At 38.3% G+C, this 19,615-nt stretch overlaps 1 protein-coding gene across 2 annotated transcripts in view; it reads left to right on the top strand.

The window, feature by feature from the left end:
- The window catches only part of LOC108246377 (zinc fingers and homeoboxes protein 2), a 115,646-nt gene that overhangs the window by 28,870 nt on the left and 67,161 nt on the right, over window positions 1-19,615 (top strand). For both annotated transcript variants that reach the window (XM_017433885.3, XM_017433884.3), the window contains one exon: window positions 7,655-7,798. The gene's annotated coding sequence lies outside the window, so the exon portion shown is untranslated. The remainder of the gene's footprint in view (window positions 1-7,654; window positions 7,799-19,615) is intronic.

Genomic DNA, 19,615 nt, shown 5'->3' on the forward strand with positions numbered 1-19,615 from the left:
GTCGCAGGTGTTGTCTGTTTTTATTACTTTCTCAGCATGTGGGGAAGAAGGCTCTTTTTATTTCCAATCTTTATTCAGCTTGTTGATTCTTTGTCCCATCCTGTTATTAACTCGGTTGAGCGCCGGTCATCCTGACATATTGAGTCTTCAGAAACATGAGATTTGAGCGATCTTTCACCAATATCTGTGGGGGAATTTACCGCTGTCCAGATCAGTAATGAAATCCGGGGCCTGTTTGTTATGCAGCCCGGGTCATTGTTATGATCTGAAGTCAGAAAGACAACTCTGAACTCCGTGGCAAGCTCTAATTGTCACAAGATGTTGGTGGAGGGTGTACGTATTAATTTCCACAACAACATTTTTTGATCTTTACATTCACATAAAAAACAGATGTCTTACATGCTTGTAAAATTTTTGAACTCAAGAATCTTTCTACATGATTTATCATCTTCTGAACTCAATTAGAAAGCCCTCACGTTGGTGATTTAAATCAGGAGTGTGGTGCTTTTCAAGTGACTAACTACATATGTAAACCCTCATGTTAAATGGTAGACATTAATGCACTGCAAGACAATAAAACCGGATATGATCATTCAAGAAAAGAGCCGTCCTAAAACATATGAGAAAAAAATAGTAATTTAAACAACTGACATGTTCAAAACCATGGGCATCAATAAGAAACTCATGTCATTAAATCAATTCTCCTGAATTTGAAATCTTTCAGATACAAAAACATCTGGCCGTGAAGATTATAGATCATTAATGCTGTCAGTTTCTGATGGCTGCTGTGGCTGAAGCAGTCTGAAGCCTGTTTTAGGTCTTGTTCACATGAAAACACAAGGTTTCCAAATCCATCGTTTCTGGAAATGTTCTCATCCACACAGGAAAACACCAGAAATAACCCAAAAGACTGCAGTGCCTGTCTTTGTGTTGGTAACATGTGGTACATGTGCATTGTTTATATACATTTAGTGTGTTAGATCTTATGTCACTTTAAAGACAAAACAAAACAAAAAAGTCTGGTAATACCATACAACTTGACTTGACATGCTATTTTCTTGTCCCATTCCCATAATCTTCATCAAAATCAGTATATCTATTTTATAGCGTGCAAACAAACGTTCTCTGTCTTAAGTTGCAATCCTTTTACAGATTGCATGTTAGTTTTGGTGAGTGGAAATCCCCACAGTTTCTGTCATGGGTTTCTTTAAGCCAAAAACAACAAGGAAGTTTCGTCTCTGTGCCTTAAGATTTAACTTCTTATCTGTTAACAACACAGATTTTTGACGAGATGTAGTTTATTTCTAAGCAACAATTCTGAGATTTAAAACAAGTGATGAGGAAAAGTCATGAACTCTACAGAAAGTGTACGAGTCCTGAGGTTGGCTATAAACCTTTTCAGGCAGCGTGCCAATCTTTCATATATACTTGATACTTAAAACACACCAGCCAGTACAGTTACACCTGAAGCACAACACAAACAAAACAAATAAGTTTTGTCTCTGCTTCTGTTCTCCTGATTCACTTTGTGGACTAACACAAAAATCATAGTAAATGGTCTGAAGATGTCATATTTCTGACATGTTATAGCAATGCCACACCATTTTTTTTTAGTTTCCACACTATTGTGGTCATTTTAAATAGTCTAAACCCTGAAAATCTGTGTTTCATTCTTACTGTCAGGTTTGAATGACAATAAAACTGAATCTGAATATGAAAAAAAATAAATTAGCAGAACTTTAATTGTGAAAAAGAAAGTGGTGGAAGGACAGAAACTAATCAGGAAATGTTGTTTCAGATGTGGCAACGCTGCATTTTCAGATCCATTCTCTTGTCTCTTACTGTAAATGAGAATCTTGTCTCTAATAGAGCTGATTGATTAAAAGAAAAAGGCGATGGGCAGACAGATAAGACTCCCCCTCACTAGTGCCACTAAAGGAGAAAAACCCACAAAGCTAATTAAACAGAGCAGACTGGTTCATTTGCATGTTTTTGTAAGCATTAATTAAGATATGCAAAATATCCAGATGAGCAGCACAGCCTAAATATATCTAAGCGACTTGTCAGCACAGAGGTATGGACAGGAAAATAGATTGAGGCCGCGTCCTCCGCCGTCGCATTAATCTGAGGCTTCCTGCGTCAGAGCAGCAGGGAGTGCAGCACGCACAGGAATTTGTCTCGTTGACTTTGACACTTACATGTGAATCTATTTCATGTAGTGACACTGAGCAGAGACAGCTGAAGCTCACATATGATGCAAACAGGCTGCAAGACCTACAACATACAGTACGCCCCAGATGAATGGGAGCGGACGCCTCGTTACAGCTGTGGGGATGGGACTCACTTACAGTACATTTGTTCCCTTTGATTCATCTCAACACAGAAAATGAAGTATCTGGACACAATGTGCAAATCAAACATATTCTAAAGGGTGTCAAAATCTGCTTAGATATTAAAACATCAGTCTAATTAAATCATACATGTGTTTGTTGCTATAATCCCATTAGGACACTTCAGGCAATCAATAGACTTTTAACTTGGAATGGCACAGAAACAATTCAGAGTAGCTCCAGCGCCTGAAAAAACCCATCAACGTAAAGTCTTTGCCTCAATGCTTTGTTTAATCCACACAACTATGTATTGCTCAGCTGTCACCGTGTTTCACATAGGCTGTTATTACTGTCACACAACATGTTTACACTACAGAAAGTACAGCAGGCTTGATTTGATGGAGGGGGGAGAAAAGAAGGGATTAGAAAAATCAGAAAGACTCTTTCAAATAAAAGAAAACATGTCAACGCTTTCAGCAGAAAGCACCGAGTCTCCAGAGTTAAACGAGCACAAAATAAGGTCTGAGATGTTAACATTTAAACACGAATAAAGAGAATTAGGAGGTGAGTTAGACACAAGTCTTCCTCAGCTCCTAAAGGCACCACATGTTAGAGAATCTGTCCAGAATTCAGCACTTTATTTGTGGAATCATCATGATTCTGTTGGACCTTAAACAAAGAAAATACACCTGCAACAGTATTTATGATGTTAGACGCGTTCAAGCACATTTGAAGAATTGTGTATTTTGTTTTCGAACCTTTGGGGAAAGTGACGTGACTCTGAGCAGAATCTGGTCCAGAGTTTGCTGTTGTTGCTCTACATGAATGATTTGTTTTTCTGAAGAGGTTTTCTTTGGGGGTCTGTTCAGTGAATGAGAAGTCTGATGAAAGGTGCTGTGTCCTGGCAGTCCATCTTTTCGCAGGTGCAGATTGAGGTTTATTTCTTCCTTTCTACGTTTGCTGCTTTTTAGCCCACACCCATTCCAGAAGAAATCTGAACGTGAGTTTAGTTAAGGTGGTATCCCACAGGGCTGCGACTGCTGGCAACTAGTTGGCCGACATCATTTGTGAGGGAGTCTCCAGAATGTCTCCAGAATGTCTCCAGATGTTCGCAGAAGTTCATCATTCTGTGGCTCGAGTCTCAGAGGCTCTCAGTCTCGTGTGAATTTTAAACGTCTTCAGAAAAATTGTGACAAGTGTTTCAAACCCTCCTCGAGTCTGTTCCAGGCGTCTCAAGAGCACGAGTTGTAGTTTCTGAAAATTGGAAGATACTTTTGACCGGTTCAGCAAATAAATCAAACTGATGCGTCTTATTTATCTCTCGAAGGCTGTTGACAGAGTTTGTGGATCCATCTGAAACATTTGTATAGTGAAGTTTTCCCTTTTTGGTCTGTAGCAGTGTAGCGATGGTGGCGCCTGAGCCTCGGGATCTGTCGGAGCGCAGCGCAGACATACTGACACACTCGCTGTCAGAGCCGGCTGCTGATGGATGGAGGATGAGGTCAGTCCTGAGGGGGATCCAGGCTCTCTGGAAAAGACCTGTTGTTTTGCGTCTCTGTGTGCTTCTCCCTGCTGTGCTGATGATCTCATCTGCTCACGCTCAGAGCCTTAGTAACCCACACATAAACACCACATGGACTCATCGCATCACGAGGAAAACACTGCTGGTGATTCCCTCTGAAAGGAGCTCCTTAATGTTTACATCTTCATCACTGACTGGAATGAGGACGGCTGTGGAAAAAAACAAAATGCTTGTAATGAGAAAACCTGACTTTAGTTCGTTTCTTTTTCTTAATGTTTATCAAGTGTGCACATTACGTGCAAGTGTATTTATTTTTGATCCAAATTGTAAGTAAATTGTGCCCCTGGGACTTAAAGTGGTGCAATGTGGTGCAAGTTTCAGGTTTATTTTTTTTCTTTTTAAGTGCTAGTAGATGTTTTGGATTTTATTCGTCTTCAACTGAGATGAATTAAATCATGAGGAGAATGTAATATTTGATGATTTGCAAAAGGATTTTCTGATGGAATTAAAATGGAATTAAATCTTGTTTGGATCACTTTAAACAAATTTGCTGCTGAAATCAGTTTTGACACGCAGCGAGGCAAGGCTGCATCGGTTTCTAAAATGTGACAGTCATTTCCATTTTCATTTTGAGCCTAAAACGAAAGCCAAACAGGGAGATCACTAAGTAGTTTGGCTCAAATGGATGTCACGTTTTTGTGCCTCAATTTTCTTGCATTAAATTTGGTTGAGTTGCAGTTTAAATGTTTTAAAAGAGCCTCATTACCATCAGTGCCTTTAACCTGTTGTTAAGATGCTATTCTTCACTCATTTTCATAATTCCACTGCAGCTTATTGTTGTAGGGCCACAGAGATTTACTAAATGTCAAATTTTTCCCATATGGTCACTAATTTTACAGCCCGATGTTGTTCACTTTGGCTTCATACATGTTGCTTTAACATGGAAATAAAATTAAAATTTGATATGCAGATCAGTTTGTGAAGGAATCTGTATTAGGTGTGGTGCTTTTAATCTATTTTTTGGTGTGTCTCAATGCAGGCATGAAGGATTCTGGATTTAAAAATGTTTAAAGTCTGATAACATCCGGTTGAGGAAAGCAGATGGCAGAACTCTGGTGTGCTCACCTTAAACCCGAGCACACAAACAAAAACGCAACACACAATCAGCACCTTCAGCTCTGGAAGGACTTCTGTTTCTATGAAGTTAAAAGGAAAAAAATATGTTTAAAAGATCCCCACCATATGCACGTCCTGTGCATCTTTCTATCTTTTGAGGATGTAATGAACTCTAGATGACAGCATATTCAAAGTATTCCCAGTATTCCATTGTGGAAAATGATTCCAGTGTTTTCAGTTTTTTGCAGATTAGAGAACCTCTGTCCATCTTTACTTCCTTCCTGAGAAAATTCAGTTACCTTTTATTGTAAAACCATAAATGGAACAATTTCTTAGTTCCAGCATTTCACATGTTTATCATGTTTCTTTGTAAATAAAATGTGGGATTATGAGGTTTGCAAATGATTGCATCTTGGTTTTAGTTACATTTACAAAAAGTCTCAGCGTTTTTCGAACCGGGCTTATATGCCACAGGACTCAGCTTTTTGACTTTTCTGTTTGTTTGGTTCCCAGAATCTTGTTTGAATGAAAACTCTTTTATATTGTATAAAACATGTTTCTTTCAGCAAAGATCTTAGATGATAAACATGCGAGCAGATCTGTCCTCAAAGGTACCTTCCACTCACATTGCTCACGTTTGTGTCAAACCGAAATGTTTTATTTCTGTTTGTTTGTTTGTTTTTACATCGAGCGGCAAGTGAATGCATCCATCTCCTTTCTGTCAAGACCAAACAGAGCACAGAAAGTCAGGAATAAGATTATATCTTCACAGAAGTGTGAAAGAGGATGCTGCAGAAACGTTTCTGCGAGACATTTTTACTCTAATATCACTCCGACGCTCCACTTTCTAGTTTTTTAAAGTGGGAGTAATGAGTTGTGGCAGCATTGATTCACGCGGCACAAAAACTGCTGAATGCAGCTGGTAGGAAGGGTCAGCCGGCCTCTGCCTTCTGCCTGTCCCCCAAACAAAAGGTCAAAGCTGAGAATTTCAATTCAAAAAGCCGACGTAACCCTGAGCTTGGCACAGGAGTAATGCAAAGTGTAAATACAAAAGGTGCCACATGCTCTATTACTCACACGCAGCTGTGCGCAATTAAAGAAAAGCTCACAAACAATGACAGAGCCTCGAGCAGCAAAGTCAAGTGTGTAAGAGCAGTTTATGAGATCGTGTGTGCAGACAAACAAACAGTCTTAGATGAGCAATTAATCAAATCTCAACCAGTCGGTCTTAAATGACGCTGATACGCTTTGATGAGAGACACACGAGGCCTCCGTGTTCAGCGAATCACACGGGCGCGCTCGTTTTCCAGGTGTTCCGAGTAACCTGGCTGAATTCTCGTTTCTTCTCTCTCCTGCTGCCTTTGTCTCTCTTGATGCCGGCTGTCCATCTCTAACTCTCCCTCTTTTTTTGTTTTTTTTTGCACCATTTTTACGTTCGTGTGGATTTGAAAGTGATTGACCGCTAATGACAAATGAAAAAGCGGTTCGTTTCCTGCTGCTGTGGAATAGCTTCTTGAAAGCAAAGAATACAGTAATCGCACCCAAGCTGACAGGGCTGATTGGCGCTGCGGTCCTGAGCCCGTGCTCGAGCAGGTCCCGCTCCTGCCATTATTTGTGTTATTTTAGGCTTAAGAGGAGCCACTGGTTGCCAATCTGTGTGCTAGGAAATTTTTGCATAAAGATAAAACTTTGTGAAACCCCCACCGGGCACGGCTGGGTGTCTTATTACATCCTACTTGATTTGTTAACACACTGTTTGGGGAAGAAAAAACAGAAAGCAAAGAGAAGTTTAACTTTTTGGTGAAGTCCTGCTGTTTGAACAGAGCGGCCTCGTTGAAGTAAATGAGAGGCGCAGTTTTCCCACACGGCTGTTTGAGCTCGTACACTTACTTCCAGGACACATACATTATCGCCCGCCGCCAGAGGCAGGAATGTCTTAAACTGTGTCTCTGTGTGTGTGTGTGTGTGATTGTGCAGAATCACATGAGATTGTTCATAATGTTGACAGTTTGAGCAAATGATTCTAACTCCATCATTTCTCAATTTAAGATGATCTTAATTTAAATCTAAGATTATATGCTAGGCCTTTAACTGGTACCTACATTTTCTCTCTCGTAAGAAATTGTTATTTTAGTAGAAAAATTAACTTTAAACTCAATTTTAAATCAATATAACTTTTGAGTTTGATGCCAAAGGTCGTTTATTTCACTGAATGAAGATATTTGACATTTTACTGTTTTAAACAGCAGCTATGGCTTTTTACATGTAGAATTTTTGGTGTAAAAGATGGGCTTAAATGTAGCTCGATGCTCTTTTTGCAGGTTTAGACTTTTAAATGATTTCCTCAGAAAACTAAAGATTCAGATTTTAGGACATTTTCAGTTTTTGTACGGATCTGACGTGTAAATTAAGAGGTTTTTTTTTTAGCTGTTTCAAATTTCTCTCTTAAGAACTGTAATTTAAAGTTTGAATGTTTTAAATGGATTAAGCTGTCTGTGATGACTCAATCTGTATTTGCTAAAGATGATTAAAGAATTAGACGACTTACAGTTTTATACAAACTGTATAACCTGTCTCATTACAGAGTGAATACCATCATCATCTGATTTGTTATTAGATTATCCTGCCTTCTTTTTTTCTCTCATCACATTTTGTCGCCTTCGCTGAAATCCTTCTCTTCTTTCAGATCCCAGAGGAGAAGATTATCCCGAGCGCCGCTGGTCTGAGCCACGTCCAGCAACAAGGCAGACGGAGAGAAAGGAGAAGGAGGTAAAAGCTTGGGAAGAGCCCCGCCCCTTCCAGCGAAGCCCCTCCCTTTAGAGGAAGTGCAGTGAGTACCAACATTTTGGCTGTTCCCCACTCACTCATCAGATTTATTATTTTCATGCAATCTACTCTAGTAGACACACTTACTTACAACACACTTATTTTCTTCTAATGGATTCAGAGAATCCAGCCGACTGAAATCACTCCCAGTCAGTTAGTTTGATCTGGTTTCCATAAAAAAACATCAAGAGAAAAAGTCTGAGCTTTAATTGTTGTAGAAATATTTCCTCTAGTTTCATTTTCTCAAGCACAAGTGAAACTGAAGTGAAAAGAAGTTTATTTTGAACGTATTTAAAAAGGAAGCAAAAAAGATGGTATTATTATCATATGTATCATGTCTATCAAATGTCATAGATTACATTATCAATAACATGTATATTTTCTTGTTTGAAAAAGAGCAGTAAGAAGCAAAACTGATTTCACCCATCTCCTGAAAAAGATGATATTTTGATATATGAGCAGGTGAAATATCACATTGTATGTATAAATGTATATTAAATGAACAGCACAACCATTATATCAGCCTACAGTGCAGCACTCAAAGACCTCCTCATTGTCAGAATTGTAGTTAAAATATTGAACATGGTTTATTTTCCTTTCTAAGTGTTTTAGAACTGCATGTTTTCATGTCCTGTTCCTTCCAGTTCTACAGCTTTACTCCACAGACTGCTCCTCACTTATTTTGTTTTAAACTTTCGCTCTCCTCTCAGCTCAGAGCCCCCCTCTCTGTTATATATTTTCTCTGGTAACGTATCGTCCTTGTCTGTTCAGACTTTGACTAGTTTTTGGTTGAGGATATGTTGGCATCTGTTTCCTCAGCAACAAGTGGCTCAGATCCAATGAGGTCTTCTGGAAGGTTATGTAATCCAAAACCAGTTTTACCACCACTTTTTTTTTTTTATCACTCAGCACTGTATGTCGGGTGGATGGTTGAATTGCGCCTCACGTCTGTGGCTTTATCAGGTGAATCGTGTTCGCTGACATGTGATGCGTATCGTTGAAGAACAAGGTGGACTGTTTTTGTTTTGTTTTCTAACAGAGCGACAAACTGTGGAAAAGCTTCAGTTTCGTGACGGACAAGCTGCTTGCAAATGAAACTTCCCACCGTTCACTCAGACACGCACAAACCTAAAGAAAACTTATTTTGCTTTTGCTTGAAACACTACATGAGCAGAAAGAAAGGAGGCAAAGGAAATCATGGAGGTTTAAACATATAAATCTGATAAGAAGCACCTCATGTCTGCTGTGTGTTTTCTGGTAGCAGCTTCAAAGCTCTACTGTTCATGATAATCTAATAACATATATATATTTGTAAATTTTTTGACTTTAGAACAAAACCCAGTGTAAGGAAAAGAAAAAACAGCACAAAGGCTCTTACTTTGTACTTTGAGGGGGTGCCATTTTTCCCAGGTTGGTGAATTTTGGCTGAAAAGTGAGTAAGTGACATTTTGGCATTTGCCATTTTCCAGCAGGACTGGATTAGTTTAATGGCGACCCCTTGGAAAGGAGCAGGAAGTGATGTGACTTGTGTGTCTCTCACGCAACAAAAAAGAAAAGAAAAAGAAGACGCCCTTGAGCTGTTATTGTTACTGTCGCCACTTTGTGGAACTTTTTGGCAGCTGAGCCTATTGGAAGCTCTATGCACTTTTTCTTTATTTTTCCCTGTTGAAACAACTCCGGATTAATTCTGATCTGCAGTATAATAACTGTGTTAAAATATACAGCTGCCTGGGACGGAAGTCTCTGGGGAGATGATTGCATCGGTGTGCTGTAAAAGTGCATTCTCTAACCGATGAATGTGTTGTGCTTGTGATTCAGAAGAGGTTTTCAGTTCCTCAAACGCTCCAGTAAACAGAAACACAGCGAGTGAGAGTGACAGACTTGACTTTGGGCGACACACCTGCACTGTTTTAGGCTGAGTTTGGAACTGAAGAACTGAAGACTTCTCTCTTTATGTTTCCTTAGACTGATTGGTGCTGACATTTATATCAAGTAAAGATGGAAAGATTGATTCAATTTAAGGTTTTTATTGTTCTTTTTATTCTATATTTGCAAAGGTTACCATTACACAGTTACGCAACTACATTAAGTCATCATAACAGTTTTAAAATAAATATATATGACTTTCTTTTAGTGGTAAACAGTTTTATTTTCCTTTGTAGCATCATCTGGAATTAAAGGCCTAGCTTTCCTTGAAGGAGTGCTTGACACCTGCTTTTCAGTGTGATATGCACTGTACATTATTTTGAAATGCACTTATTTAAAGACTTTTTGAGCTATGAATCATTCAGCAGACTTACTTTAGGACTGTTTTAACTTGTAGAATTCCCTTTCTTTTACATATAAAAAATTTACCTTTAGACGTCTGCAGTTCACCTCATCTTTTTCCTCGTTAAATTTATTTACTTCATCAGCGTGCACTTCACATTTGTGCCTGTATATTATTGGCAAATTGTATTTTTTGTCTGTGTTGCGTTTCTGGACAGCAAAAGCTTTTTTTCCTGGCACGTCTACATGTTTTTCTGTTTTTGCATTTTACTTAGGAGTTAAGTTGCTGGGGCAGCTAGTCCCGGACAGACTGCCAGTCATTTGAATTTAATGCCACTTTTCACTTAAACCTCTTTACAGTGGAATTATTTAGTTTAGATTTGGAAATTGGTAATCCATTTGTAGAGGCAGACATCCAAAACCTGTTTTCTAAAGGCCTTACAGAGCTCCTAAGATCTTAGCGTGATGACTCTGTGGACTTCAATCACAAACAGGAAGACAGGACGAAGATTTTAGAAGCTCAAATAAGACAGACTCATATTTCTATACAAGTGAGCTGCAGTTAATCCCAGAGATGTGTTCAGAGCCCCAGTCTGAGCCAGTCATGGAAGGTTCTGATCAGACACGTCAGAAGAGAAAGAAATCTGAGGAAAAACGTTGATCCAGATTCTCAGAGGACGACAGAGTGGAAGGGCAGAGATGAAAGCACACCGTAGAAAAGATGAGGAACTATTCACGTCAAAATGTGTTTGAATGTACAGAACGCTCTTATTCACTTATACCTAATAATAATAATTCCCAAAATGTATAGATCACCATAAACAGAAATTAATGTTTTGCTTAAAAGAACTGAAAGGTTCACTGGAAAAACTGCAAAATCAAACAAAATCATCACGCCTGAAAAAGTCTTTGTGACGTCACTGAATATAGCAGCATAACTAAAGGGTAGCGCAGCAATCCAAGCCAGCCCTAACTCTAGGATTTCTGAGAAAAGAAGGTCTTAAAAGCCTAGATGTTAATATAAACTGGGTGTCAGCCTCACGGACAGAAACTGGAAGTTGGTTTCACGAGAGAGGAGCCTGAGAACCAAACCCTCTGCCTCCCATTCTGCTTTTAGAAACTCTAGGAACCACAAGTAAACCTGCAGTCTGACAGTGAAATGCTGTCAGGAGAATATGAAACAATTTTATTGTTGTTTCGAGGTGGACCTTGGTTGTTTTTAGAAGTAAGATTTTAAATTCTGTTTTGAATTGTTTGGCAGCAGTTTAACACCAGTGTAACTTCCAGTTTCTTCATCAGGAAGAGCAATCAGAGGCCTTTTGTATCCCTTCTACGTCCTTTGTCCTCTGGAAGGAAACGGACATGGATAAGAAATACATTTAGTCAGAATTCAAAGCCTTAAGAGGCATTTATCCGTCCAGGAGCTGGTCTGCATCTTGGATTCCTAATGTGAGATGTCTTCCCTCAACATTTTGCCTGTAATCCTGGATCCCTTTGCAACCAATTTCCCGTTTTCTCTTTCTGCTTATGTATGACTTTAATTTGCTGGGTTGATTTGAGGGAATTTAAAGAAAAAATGTAGAAATCTCGCCCTGAGGCCAGTTGAAAATGTGGGGACTTTAAATGAAAAGTGAAAAAGGTGAAGAGACCAAATAGTGGGTGAATGATGGGTTGGAAAATAATACCTGGATGGCTGAGAGATTTTTCGGTTGAGTACCTTTTCCCACTGAAGGTGGCTGAGGGAAAAAGTCAGAGGGTCACTTTGAAAGATGTGACATTTAATTTCCAAAATTTAGAACTGAACTTCACTTTTTTTTTCTGTGGACTGGCCTTCCAGTGTTAAAATGTGAAGAACTGGTTTTTGGAGAGGACGGAGAGGGGAAAAGAAGCATACTAGAGAACAAAGTATCAAAGCAGAGAGGAGCAAATAAAAGTAGAAAAGACGAGGAGAGACCTGATACTTGAGGAAAAGAAAAGAGCAGCAGAGATGAGTCACGTTTTTCAGACTGTAAGTGAAGTCAGACACAGGTTGGCTGGAAGAAAGGAGAATCTGAGATGGTTTTTCAATCAGGTGGAGGTGTATTTATGTGTGTACGAGTGTAGATTTCTCCTCAGCTGGAACAGAACGCTCAGTTCAGCAGGTTCACGTTGTAACGGTTTCAACATGGCAGCGTCCACAGCCTCCGGTGCCCCCACGGCACCAAACTAAACTTTGTAGTCCTCGCTGCCACACAGGATCACGGCCGCTTTAGGTGGGGGAGTAATGTGGTGCAGCACACATTCAGGGGAACTTTTCAACAAAGCTCGTTTCAGAGGAGGCTCTCTGGTTTTTGATAAAAGTTTGGTCACCACATCTGGAGCTGCCGGGGAGGTCCCGTGGGCCTGGGATTTCTGCAGCATGTTTGTTTCAAAAGGATCATGGAGAGGATGCACTGTGAAAAAAGACCAACATCCTGTGTGTTTAGCAAATGATCTGACACAGAACGTCAGAAATAGGAAGTAAAAAGGTGGACTCTGTCAGGAAAGCAAGCACATGTTGAAGTTAATCTCTAATAAAGAAAAGAAAACAAAATATCTCAAGAACCACTGGATGGATTTAATGAAGCTGTCAGAAAGTAATCACTGAATATACATCTACAACTTATTAACTGTTGGCATCAACCCCATCAAAGATGGCCTCCCCAGCTAATCGACATTAACCATCACCAAAATAGCTACAATTCAGTCAGTTTTACTAATGTTGAGCCAAAACTTGTTGTGGTGACAGCTAAAATATCATGTGAGATCTTGCGTGGGATCACACATACCGTCATCCACAAGGTTTGACCAAAATGCCTCCAACTCTGTCCCTTCTCATCATGAGATGATTATAATTTAAAACTCCGGCATGAAAAGCGTTGGACGATAAGCATTCTATTACAGAATGCCGGATCTTTAATAAGATATTTTTTTCTTTTATTAAAAAAAAAACCCTCACTATAAAAAAATGTTATGCCTCTCTCAGTATTAATGGTCTGTTTTAATTTAGATTTGTCATTTATTACCTCCAAATCCTAATTTCACTTCACTTTAAATGATCAAATACATTTCTGACACATTTCTCAGCCTGTTTGCACGAACTTCCCAGCTATTTAGACTTTTAAAATGTTGTCTTTTGTGCCTTTTTTTTCCTCTTTTCTTTTATAGTTAATCAGTGGATGCCAGTTTTTGTTTCTCTTTCTGTGAGCAAAATCATTTAAATAACGTTTGAGACAGGTTTGTACTTCAGTCACTTCCTGCCCTCGAGGATCAAAATGAACAGATATCAAGGACTGGATGTGGGTGCGTTTTGGATTTGTCAGTGAAATAAATTTGGATTTTTATTAGAAATGCTAGCGTTTTGTTTTTAATGTGTATCAGCTGAAGCTAATTTGGCCCTCACTTTTTCCACATCACAACATGACATTAGTAAATCAAATCAGAGCAGCTGTCTGCAGCTTGAAGCTCTCTAATCAGCAATGTTTGTCTTGGTTGAAGGAATATCAGTTAAAGTGATTGAATAAGCAATTTATTTCTGCTTTTTATTAAAAATAATCAGAATAAACTTGTCCATGTGAGGTTACCTATTCATATTTTATTTATTTGTAGTGATAATAAATATAATGCTGTCATAGTAACAGCAGGACATGATCGTTTGAAGTCAAAAAGATTGTAATGAAATTTTATGAAAAGTTTAAAGAATAAATAATATTTTTTTCTAATTTTACTACCTGGAAGCAAAATATTTGCTCAAGCAAAAACTGTAATTAAAAGAAGATTGTTGGCCCTTAGGTAATTATTCAGATTTAATAAGTTTAATGATAAAAATTCAAAGTAAACGTTAAGACTAGCTGCAACATTTTGGTATTATGCATTCCTTCAGAGACTTCTGCTTTCATTTTTTATTGTTATTGTCTTAAAGAAACAAGTTTGACATTATTTGATAATCAATAAATTAAATTTAATCTGAATGTTTAAGTCAGACTTTATCATTGGGGGGGATTTTAGTAAATGTCAATTTTTTATTTGGACTTTCTGGTTCTAGAAGATTGATTTAAAATCTTTCTTTTATTTTTACAATAATTTCCTTGGGGGGCAAAGATTTTTACTTGGTTTAAGGAATTCAACAAGGGAAATTGTCCAAACAAAACTTTTACTTTTTTTCTAAAATACAGACTGATATTATTATGCAGATTTTATTAGTGTTAGACTAAGAAGTGCTGTTAGCCTGAGGTACATTCTTAGCTGCTTTCAAGTGGACTTTCTTTAACACCAATATATCATTTTTGAGAAAGAGTTTTGTTATAAGCCTGAAAACCAACAAAAAATTAGTTCTTGTTTGGCTGACCTTAAGCCTAGCTGGGACGAAGGCTTTTGCCCTTTTATTTATAACTCTGTGGCTAATAAGGTACTATCAATAACTGTTTGACAAAACATCCCTTTTAAAATGACCAGACTATCCTTTAAAATGGGCGTGTTGGCATGCTCAGTAATTTGTATCTCACAGGAGTAACAGAAAGAGCAAAAAAAGTGTGAGGATTTATGAAACAGATTACAACAGCTACATAAGTTGTTAAATGGCAAGTTGTTACACAACTCAGTAATCAACAAACTCTTAAAAAAAATACTAATTATAAAAAGAGCTTTATAATCAGCCAGAACAATGGTGGTGACATGAGTACATGGCTTTACCATCTTATGACTGAGAAAAAAACTGTCCTTCTCAAACTTATCACCACAAAGCCAGACCAGAAAAAGAAATATGGCAAACTGGCCTCAGTGGAAAGTACAGCAGGGACTGATGAGAATGTTTCTCTGGTATTTACTTTTTGTTGGAGCAGCTGAAAGAGCAGCACTGCCATCCCCACAAACAAGCTGCTAACATGACTAAAAACCTCAAGATGATGAAATGAAGGGATTGCCCTGATTGCTACTGAGCTCACTTGTTTTCAGCACATAACGGATGGTGGAAGTGGATTTGAACCAAACAGCAAAACATATGACGTCTCATAGATGATGCAGATCTTCTAAAAATATTGTTGAGCACTGAAAGTTTTTCAATTAGCTTAAACATGAGTTTATCTGATCTTAATCAACTTTTACCATTTCTGTAAGCATATTTAAATGTTCTTGTACCGTGCTTCAGTGGCAAATCAAAGTCGGCAGAAATCCTGACCAACTGAAGCCAAAATTTACCACGGTTTGGCTGCCATCCAGTCCGTTTTTAAAGCATAAATCTGGGCTGTAGCCAGCCTGAAGGCCTACTCCAGCCCTACTGCATGCTCGGGAAAGTTTGTTTCTGCTGCTCCTCTGCTTTGTTGGATTGACTCTGTGAAGCTCGAGTGATGGAGCACCGTGCTAAAATTGCAAGGGTGATGGATGGAGTTTGCACATGGGTCATCCCAACTAAAAATATTTGCATCGAAGGTGCTGAAAGAATCCGCCAAATGGCACAGTGCTGGGGTTGCAGAAAGAGCTCTGCACCTGAAAACTCTGTGATTTTTCTCCTTTTCTTTTTCACGTTGTGACTCCGCTTTGTTGTTTTCATGCTGAATGAGTTTCACGACCCTCAGGCTCCTGAAGCCTGATTAAAAATCTTCTGTATCGTAGCAAAAATGAAAGAGCTTTATAACCACCGAGACATATCGCATATATAATGTGTGACTGCACAATTATTGCTTTTAATCCCTATTGTCTACAAAATGAGATCATTATTCTTAATTATGCACTGGATCAAAATACTTAACTGCACATCACATAATCAGTTCAGTAGCAGGAGATCTAAACGCCTGAATAGTCTGGTATTTTTTTTTTATTAATTGAAGAAAACAAAGGCTGCACAATTAACGTGATGCCCTAATGCTGTGTCACTGTCTGATCATAATGTTGTTTATCGAATCGCCATCTGTCGCCTCCAAATGCTGCATTCTTGCTGAAAAAGTCTGAGCGGCAGCGTTGTTTCCAGGAAGCGAGCAGGAATAGGAGGGTGAGGAGTGGTGCAGGTACCGAGCGCGGGCTGGTGGGATCTCCACAACCGCTGCTGGTAGTTACGTGGGAGAGAATGACTCACCCTAAAAAAATCCACACACAGATGCACACACCTGTGGAGGAGGTGTGAGTGGGCAGTCAGTGTGGCCGGGCAGACTGCTGCTCGCCTTTTTCTCTGAGTTCTTCCATGAAACTCTAACCTTGCTCCTGCTGCTGAATTTGACCATCACAGCATCATTCTTTGTTTTTTGTGTGTGTGTTTACTACAGAACACCTGCACAGGAGCTTTTGGTTGCTGGTTGAAGCAGGAGTTATTTTACTTGTTGATGACTCATTTGTTTCACTTGGTGTTTGTGAAATTTTAGCTCTTTCACTGAGGTCTTTGGTTTTAAGTTTTATTCTTTTTAGATTTTTTTTTTTGTCTGGTTCTGTTTTTCTCTTTTTTTTCTGTGAAACGATGTGCAGTTGTGGGTGTTCAAAGTTGTGAATTTGTCATTCAAACTCTATAAAAATCTCAAACCCCTTCTGTTGTCTTTTGCACATCAGTGTCTGCATTCTGAAACTTAATAACTTACAACCGAAAAGCAGAGAATAAAAGCTTCAAATCAATTTCAAAAATACATAAGTGACTTTAATAAAAGTAAGGAAAGGCTTTTTAATCAAAAAATTTGAAACATTTTTTTAAATTAAAATGACTAACAAATTGTCAGGTTGTTTAGGTTTGCTTCTTGTGAACAGAATTATTAAATGATAAAGTACTGAACACAATAACCTTTAACAGAAACTGTACCCCCAATATGCAGACTTTTTTTCCTTAATAAAACCATGCAAACAAAATGAAAAGAAAGGCTTTTTTTGTTAAATTTGAATAGTTACAAATAAATAATGTCTTTGTCAGAGTTTATTTGTAGAACCCTTCATCACACCAGAGTCAAATATTAGTTTAAGATTAATTTTGTTTTCTCTTATTGGTTTATTTTTTTTACTGTATTTCAATTTAAGTTGGTCTTTTCGTATTTTTGCCATCTGTGTATTTAGGCTGCGTTGGTGTCCTGTTTCTTCTTGTGATCATAGACGAACTCCATGATGTTGAGATCAGGGCTCTGTGGGGGTCAGACCATCTGTTGCTGACTCTTTATAGTTCTTCAAGATATAGTTCTTTGATTCTTGATAGATGCTTTGCTTTGTTGTCCCGCCCTAGAAAAATTGAAAAAAAAATGACACCAATCCGACCCTTTTGAAAACTCCTGCATATTGCTCTATATAAACCAAAGTTTACAGATTTGAAGAAATGCTGGAATCGTCTCCAGGTCACCTTTCAGTTAGCAGTGTGAGATGTGGGTCTCTTTGGCTCAAAGACACTCAGGATTCTCCAGCATAAAAATTAAGGAGGTCAGAATTTAAGCAGCAAGAGGATCTTTTTTTACATCCAGTCTTCAGAGTTGTTGATGCCTTACATCCCTCCATCCCCCGATCCATCATTCATCAACTGCAGCTCAGTTGGACAACGACCCCAATATGTTCTCCACAACCTATTAAAATGTGCCTGGATCATGGCGAATTTGGAAATCTTCTTTTGAGTGTGAAGGCAGTTATGCTGATGTAATGTTCACGTCAAACAAGAAAAAATAACTTTAAACAGAGAAAGACGTTTCAACTTTCCAAAGCCTACATTGGAGTGTTGAATCTAATTCCCAGTCATTTTCACTCTGATTTGCAACTTCATGCATGTGATCAAAACATCACCCTTGTGGATCAACGTAATAAAGATCGTAATGACCCTCAGGAGGGAGGGAGTGTAATTTGCAGGTGAGTTCAGTTTACGTAAACAAAGCAACCCACTGCAGTGTTAAAACTTGGACTTCTGCACGTTTCAGTTGAATTGTGAAAGCTACTCTGATGAGGAGCAAAACCTCTTCCACAAATAAGAAAAAAGACCAGTCAGTTTATTTAAAAACTCACAATTTTTTTTTTTCTGCTTTTCCGAGATGCTCTCCTGCATTCTCACCACACTCTGTATGCCCGCTGTGTCACAGCTCTCTGAGATCACGCCACGCCAGCAGGATGCTACCACATGGGTGTGACATTTGCATTAGATTGATCCACAACCTTGTCATGGTCATGGTCGCAGCCTAGACAAAAGGCCAGCATGGGCAGTTCTGTTTTAAATTCTCAACCCTTGTCATGGATACACTCACACCATGATGATAAACCACCATAACCTTGCTACAGAAGGTTTGTGCATGCTCAAACCTCTCCACGTTCTATCACGTGTGCTGGGTAGCCAACTGCTTTCTTATACGCACCTGAAGACCACCAAGACCCTGCGAAAACCCTCCACATTTTTCATGTTATAATGGGGTCATCATCCAGTGTAAAGGGGTCTAACTTCAGTTTTATCAGCACCCCATATTTAGGCCATGATGAAATGAAGTATTTTTCAGAGAACTGAGTGGAGTCTGGAAAGGTGGATCTGCCTCACAGCTTCCTCCAAATCACCTATTCATACACACCGCAACACATTTGTTCAATTTTGTTAGGTGCCACTCAAAAAGTATTTCTTAAAAACAAAGATAAAGACAAATCCCCAGATAAATTTATTTATTTTATTTTTTTAGCAGTAGATGTGTCAGGAAATTGCACACATTTACAAAATTTTTAAAAGCCTAACAGACAGTAGAAATTGAGATTGTTCAATGGTAACTAATCCAATTACGGCAAAAGAAAACTTGATATCTGTGTTTAGTGTTCGAGAGAAAGAAAAGAAACAAGAGGAGGACTCAAATGAGCCACATTTAGCCACTTCACTGATACTCAACAAAGCTCTCCTTTATAAGATGAAGACTTTTTCTTCTTATTCTTCTGGTAAATCAGAGGTGTTTCTGGATGAAATTCTATTAACAGTATTGAATATTTGACAAATCTTTTTAAGGATAAGCAGACAGCAGAATCAAGTGAAGTTCTCAAGGATGCAACTTAAATTTTAGAAAGGGAAGATATAATAATAAAAAAAAAACTTAGTTTTTGTGTGGCTTTCAAAAACTTATAGTCTAAAAATGTATTTTCAAGGTTCTCAAAATCATGCTCTCCACTAAACATTTCAAAATTCAAAAATGAAAATGCAGAAAACATATTCCAAAAGAAAAAGAAAAAAAAAAAGTTTGAAAAATATTCAGGAAGCTTGAATGGTGAAGTGAATGATGCGATGGAGAATCAAGGATGTCGTGTTTTGGCGCTTGACTCACATTAGAAATGCAAATTCAGAATCTGCCTCCTTGACATTGACCATTCCTTTTATAAAGTCACTGTTATAAAAGTACAGTAATAATTCAATTAAGTACTCATTCATCTCATCAAGTATCTGGTCTGACTAAAATAAAGACCAGATATTTTGAAATGTTGTTTCTTTTCTAGATAATTAATTACAGCTTTTTGTTTTTCCTTTTTGGACATTTCATACCTTTCTCGCAAAAAAAAGCAACTTGCGCAGGAATTCTGCTAAAACCATTCCATGCTCGGGAGCTTTAATGTCAGTACTCAATTTAAG

This window comes from Kryptolebias marmoratus, linkage group LG5 (genome assembly GCF_001649575.2).
Source record: "Kryptolebias marmoratus isolate JLee-2015 linkage group LG5, ASM164957v2, whole genome shotgun sequence".
Classification (NCBI taxonomy): Eukaryota; Metazoa; Chordata; class Actinopteri; order Cyprinodontiformes; family Rivulidae; genus Kryptolebias; species Kryptolebias marmoratus.